Source organism: Xylocopa sonorina, chromosome 10, assembly GCF_050948175.1.
Source record: "Xylocopa sonorina isolate GNS202 chromosome 10, iyXylSono1_principal, whole genome shotgun sequence".
In the NCBI taxonomy this organism is placed as follows: domain Eukaryota; kingdom Metazoa; phylum Arthropoda; class Insecta; order Hymenoptera; family Apidae; genus Xylocopa; species Xylocopa sonorina.
The window spans coordinates 12,425,565-12,432,864 of NC_135202.1; positions in this window are offsets into that span (position 1 = coordinate 12,425,565).

Sequence of the window (7,300 nt, forward strand, 5' to 3'; positions counted from 1 at the left end):
CTCGCGGTAGTCACCACCGTGCAGCAACTTAACTGACGCGGTACCACCCGCCGGATATACCTCGGTTTTCGGGGTCCTACCAACCGAGCAGAGGAAACGATACCGATAAAAGGTGGATCGTAGGTGTAGACCGCGCGCTAGCCGTGCCGGGAACGTTTGACGCGAGGTGCCCGCTGTTCCTGGGACTTATATGTCGCCGCTGGAGGCCACCGGTGCGCCTCTTTAATCCCTGCCCTCCTCGGGTCCCGAGCCCCTCTAAACGAGCCCTTGACCATCGTCAAGGTGTCCGTTGCCTCGCGGGACACCAAGCTCTTTCGCGATCGCTTCGGGGAAATTGCCAAACCGTCTCTTCGATCCTGGTCTCGCGCGCACGAGTTTCGTTAGCCAAACGAACAAATGGAAAACCCTCAACTACCCAACGAGTCATCGCGATCTATTCGTTCGATTCGTTCACCTACTCAAGTCCACGTGCCACCGAGAGAAGACTAACGGAAACTGCAACGTCTTTCATTCGCGGCTCATTAAAATTGCAAAATGAAACGATCACCGTCGATTACCCGCGCGATCTCAATTAAACCGTCACCCGCGACATATTCCGAGCTGAACAACCATAAGATCGCGATCGGAATCCGGATCCGTCTGCGCGATTAATGACGTCAGATAGGCCGCAACTGCAACTGCGCGTCGTCCCATATCTACGATACGAACGATAGCGCGATCGTGCTCCTAAATTTCACGCATGAAATCGCCAGGGAGACGACAGGCCGATCTTCCATCCACGATGGCATTCTTTCGGTCTAGACGGGCCGATTTATCGGGACGGCCGCGTCGTTTTTCTTTGCCGTGGTTCGTCGCTGCGAACGGTGGAAAAAAAAAAACCACCGGGGATTCACGCTGACGCGACGATCCGTACGATAAAAGTGAAGAATAGAGGCCTCTTGAATGGGAAATCTGCCTTTTTTTTTTACCCTTCCCTCGATTCGCGGCGCAGCGTCTGGATTTTGGTGGATACATCGCGAGGAAAAAGTTGTTTTTACTTCCCGCGAACAGGCTTTCCCGCAGCTATGCGAAATAATTAACGAATTGACAAAGATCCTACGAAGACGATGACAATTAGTCGGAGAATCTGATCGTAGAGGTGGCTAGGATGTTTTCTCAGAAGGATTATAATAAATCAGTGTCATCCGCGGACGATTATAGCCAGCTACAGAGGATTCTGCTTTTTTTTCTCTCCACGACTATACCACTATTATAACCAGGCGTTTCGAAGCAAGGCCGAGCATCTGCATGCGCGGCGTGGAGTGGAAAAATCGCGGATTCAAGGGAATCGGATCGCGCGCATTTTTGGAGCGGCGAGGCCGTTTTTGAGAACGTTCGATCCTCGTACTTTCGCCCTTCGCTAGCCAGGAAGACGTGTTGGTTCGTAAAATCAGGAAATAATAAGGAAAGGCGTAAGTGGAGCAAGGTCTTCGAACATGCACCGGTTTGGTATGAAGTAAATTGATAGATAATGGAGCGTAATGAGAGCACGATGAGAGCATCTAAACCAAGGTGTGGTTATATAGCGTTATCCCGACGAATGCTCGGTTATTAACCAGATTTCCAAGTAAACCAACGATGTTGTTCAATCTCTAAGAATAACATTCGCCGCGTACTTGTTAATCGTTTCCCGTTCGAAAGCGAAGTGGAGAATGATTATTTTCCGGGTGGGGCGCATTATCGGCCTTGGTTTGTTAAAAATTAAACGGTTGGCCTTAACCCGATAGTCAGGGGGCTATCAGCCGCGTCCAGGTGCAAGGAAACGGGCAGTGCTTTCCAATACCATGGTCACTCGAACCCAGGTTGGGCCTTGAACGCTCGGCCGCGTTGGATCTCCGAAAATTTTGTTCTTCGTTAATCGATCACCGCGATCAATGATCTCGCGTGACGAAAAGTTGTCGGCTCTTTGAAAATCTGTTGCTCGATCGATCGAGATCGTTTCGTAATCGGCGAACATTTTGGGGAAAGTCTGCGATACGGAGTGACTAAGATCCGTCGAAAAAAGGCTAGCGCTTGATTCTTTTTGCGTTCCCTATTTGGTAACGCGGTCCCGAAACAGCTAATTCGTTATCGCGTTCGTTAGGAATTTAGATCGACTCAGGAATCGCGCGAGGCAATTTAATCTCGATTCGAACCTGTTTACCGCGAATTGCCCGCATACCGCTCACCCTTCTGCATCGATGCATATTTCACATTCGTATCTTCTCGCTCGTAAACTTACGTTTTCGCAATTAGCGGGATTAAATGTTCAAGGTTCCGGCTTTTTATCGATTCGAAATTGTATAACGTGTTGCCGTTCGAATATCGTAATCGTGCGATTTACGAGCGAGGCTCGGCGATCGTTGGAACTAACAAGAACTATAGAAATTATTGGTTACACGGCTTTGATTGGTCTCAATTTGATTACGCGTTACGACAGGCACGTTACGACCAGGCGAAACTGGTATCTATATCTAATAAAATTATGCGCGAGCGTCACGAGTTCTCGATTTTTTCCCTACTAAACACGCACCGTTTATCTAAAACATGTACTCGAAGCTACGTTAGACTACCATTACATGATTCATTCAATAGTACGAAACGTGGCGTGCTTGACTACTCTGTTTTCGACTATAACCATTCGATTTGGAGCCAGTGATCCTTGGTGGACCTTACATAGTCCTGGTACTTCGTTGCATTTCGAGATTGGGTCTCGCTTCGTTACCTAGCTATTACGCTAGCGTATTCGATCCGAAAGAAAGAAGGTCGACGATAAAATCGATCCTGGGAATGTTCGCCAAGTCTTCGTCAAAGTTCGCCCATGACATGTCGATGATGCAACGTCATTTAAAAAATAATGTATCGGGGTGTCTTGTTAATCTTGATTATGGGAACAAGATTGCGAGTGATAGATGGAAGAGAGAAAACTGGCATATCTAATGGCATTCGTAACAATTAATTAAGAATGCAATCGTCCTCGCAGCGATGTCACAAACGCATTGGTTAAATATTTTTTCTGCTAAAAGACTAAATTATCATCGATTATCACCGCGAAGCAAACACGATTTGCGTTCAGTTGTCACGCGGAAGAAAGAATCCCTGATGGTGTGTTTCTCAGGCGGCGCAGAAGGCGAACAGGATCACCTTATATCGTAATTGAATATGAAAATCAGCCGAGCGTTCGATTTATTGTGACTTTAATTGCATCTTCGGACTTGAAGCTATCCGAGACGACTCGATTGGCCGAGAATTGGAAATGGAACAATGTTGATGACTCCATCTCTCGTCTCGGCGAGAGTAGACGGGGATTCGTTTACGCGTCACTTCGAGGGACACAAGGCGGACTTTGGTGAACTTTGACCAGCCGTGAACCGTCGGATACTCGTGTCCCGGAATTAGAATGTGACGCGTCACATTCAGGATTTATGTCCGTATTACAGCAAACTATTCCGGTTCCATTCCGATTACGAATCGCACGATGAATCAGAGATATCAATTTCCCGTATCCTTCCCCTCGGCTCGGATCAAGGCGATACATTAAACCCGCGAAATTCCCGGAGATTTCGCCTGGCAACCGGAAGCGGCCGTTTCGCGGGCTTCCGTTGGAGACGAATTCAGCTCATGGACGCTCGACGCGCGTGACGCGGCGAGTAAATTGCACGTTTCTTACTCGGAAGGCGGTGCAACCCACCGAAGACGCAATTAGCAATACGAATGCACCTTTTATGAGGTCGCTCCGTTGCCTTCGCGCGACGAGCTCGTTAGTCGATTTTCCCTCTCCTCCTTCGTCTCTCTTCCACGAAAGCTTTCGATCTCTTTAACCTTCTGCAGCCGCTCTGTTTCTTCTAATTGCGCCCGCAAGCTCCCTAGAAAGCGTCCCTACGGATGATGGAAAATTCTCTGCGAATTTTCGTTCGCCGAGCCGATCGGTTTACGAGCCACAAAATTGCCGCACGGCTCGTAAAATCAAAGTTCACCTCGTTACCAACGTTGCAAACCCTCTTCGCTCGGAAACCCTGTTGCGATCCTTTCTCCTCGTCTTGTGCAATTAAATGGTCAAAATTAACAAGCCGATCGCTCGATGACTCGAACGTGTTATCGCGCCGAGACGTTCCGCTCGGTGAAATAATCTGTTCGAGAAAATCGAGAGACCAAAGAGAGGCCGTCTAAAATTTACGTAACTGCAAATTCCACTGGATATTACACTCGAGGCTCGATAAAACTATTACGACACGATACACGTAGATCGTGTACAAATCGAGGCCTGCGGGCAATCGTCTCTGTAATTTTGCGTTCCGACAAATGAATACCCTGTCGAACCACGCAACGAATTCATAGTCCAGTTGCGATCGATCGACGGTGAACACCGCGAATCGATACCGGTGAACGTTTTCAAAGTCCCGCGATCAAACTACCAGCGACTGAAGATAAATCGAGTGCCTCTTCTTACGAAACGGGCCTTCTTACCGTTTAACGATAACCAACCGTGTCGACCATCGAATATCCAACTGTGGCAAGAGAGACGAGTTCGTCGGTAATCGCGTGCGAACAGAATGGTAAAACGAATCGAATCGACTACCCGGTGGATAAGCAAGTTTACTTCCCTTAGCGCACCAATCAGATTAGACATCGATGCGGCCGACAAGATGGTTGGTGCCTAATTAAAGCTAACGAGCGAATAATACAAGTTCATAAACGCGCTGCTCTTTGAAATTTCCGAAAATTCTATGCGTTTTTATATTCCACGATATGAAAGATGCCTTTATACCTCAACATAAATATATTTTCGATAAAAAATTCTTCTATTTTCAATGAAAACTATCTTTGTTCACGATCGAGTCTCATTTTCGATGCATCAAACCGCGTCGAAATCACGTCCCGCGCCGTCTTTTTCATCCTCCACTTATCCGTGAAACGCTTGGTTCACCTTCACCCAGAAATTTATGGCGAACGATGAGAAGAGTTCGATCGTTCAGCCGATCAGCTTTGTCATCGGTTCTGAATAGGTAACCGTTGAGCATGCTCGCGTAACACCGGTAAAACGTATCACCATTTTCCCACGTTTCATCGGCCGCCGCGTAATAATACCCGCTGACAATTGTTATTTTTCTGACGTGCAATTAGAATGCAAATGCCACATTGTACGAAAGATATGCAGAGATTAACAGTTGCGCGTAAGTAAGTTATTGTACCTGCGTATTACAATAGATGGATGTTGGAATAAATTTGGTTGAAAATTAAGTGAAAGTACATTAAGAAATAACAGGTGCGCGCGTAAAAGACACGTCTTTAACGTTCAGTTTCTTCGTTGGAACGTTAAGATCTATGCAAATCTGAACGTGTGTAAAAAATATAAATCAACGTACACCAGATCGAGATACGTCAATCGGTGCGTGCCGCGTAGACGCGTTTTCTTCTCTCTTTTTTTTTCTTTTTAGGTACCTATAAAAAGGTCGAAGAAACGGCCGACTGCGTCTGGTAAATGTTCGCGTACTTGAATCCAGAATCGCGGCCGCTACGTGGGACCGGTGCACTCATTATCTGCCGATGGGATTGGCATTGTCAAAGTTGTTCGCTCCCAGAATAAGTGGTTAACATTTCAAGTAAAAACCACCTGCGTTGCGATTGCGTTAGAACTTGTGACGCGCGTACCAGCCATTGAAACCTAAATTCCCGCTCTCTTATTTGTCCTTCCTCGCGTTAATTCAATTTCGCCGACGAAGACTCCGGTAATTAGCTACGTGCGCGTGTAACGTAACCTTGGATACTCTAAAATGTACGATGGAAGATCGACTTCCATCGCTTCGAAAAGACTTGTAAGAGCTTCAAAACGATAACAACAACAAGACATAACTAATTTTGCCTTGATTATCGCGTAGAATTTCCATCGGATAAGGAATATTATGCAAAAAGAGGCAATGCGTTGCGCGATGGATCGAAGTTTACGCATGAACAGTGAACGTGACAAGTACATATTTAAATACATTTAGATCATCGTGAGATCCTCTCGGTACCCCGAGCAAGGTGTGGTTATGTACGATTTTCTCGTCGATCACCGATCGATGCCGAGTCGATGCGTCACGTACGGGGTCGTGTGTTTTATGATCGATCAAAGTAAACGCGTAACAATCGCCATTAATAATTACTCGCTCTGAATATTAATTGACCATTTTCTCCGCGTTCTTTCCCACGGTCCAGTCTCACCGTTTCGATTACGTAGACACTGCGAGCGGAAAATGTGAAACAACAAGAGTAGAATACACCAGAGGCTCTGGTTATCTAATCGATAGTAGCGGCTGTCGACTGTCGAAGAATAAGCAAATGACGCGAACGTACGAAAAATCGTTAGTCCTGTCGGCTTTCCGTCGTTATTTGAAATTTGCAATTAAAGGCTGACGTGGCAGCGATACACTGGCGTTTAGAATTCCCAGGAAGACAAGAGGCAGAAACAGGAAACAGCGTCGATGAGATTGTCTCTGAAAGATAATTACGTAATTAGACGGTATGAATCATTCTTCTGAATTGAGTCACTTTTTCCGCTATGAAACATGGAATACGCATCGATTCATATACGATACTCATTTCAGCAACCAATTTTACATACTTTATGAATCAGTTCGAAGTTTCCTCGATTTTGCGAGTACGCGACAGAGTTGACTCGAATGCTACTAATGGTAAACTGTTGCTAGATGCAAAAAAGACGGGTGCTCGTCCCGCGGACAATGGAACTCGTTGAGAGGGGAGACGAGAGCGAACACGACGACTCTTGTCAACGTGAGAGCTTTGAACTTTCGCAATTGGCCAGAAGGTTGGCCCTCGATTCTAATTAACATGGCTGGTGTGGTTCTCGCGTGCTTCAATAGAAGTTACATCCGGCTCTCGCGAGTTCACGAAAATCGCATTTCACCTTCGAATACTACGGTATTATCCTCGGTTGCCTCGAATCGACTACGTAAACCAGCAGCTTCTTTCAAAATTGACCTCTCTTCCCATTATGTCCCTTCCCTCGAGCGGTACTCCCACGCTCGTCTACAACTCGAAACGTCGTCGTCGTCGTCGTCGTCGCGACGACGACACCAAGGTGTGCACGCTGATCTCCCCACTTACCGGCACGGATGACCTCCCTGTGGTCGCGTTCCAACTGTTTCGCAGGGATAAATGTACACTTGGTGTCGACCACGAGGCTTTTAGCGACGCTAGAACGAAAACAGCAGCTCATCGCGCATCGTCCACCGTCGCGAGACAACGGATCGGACAGTCTACCAACTGAGAATCTTCCAAG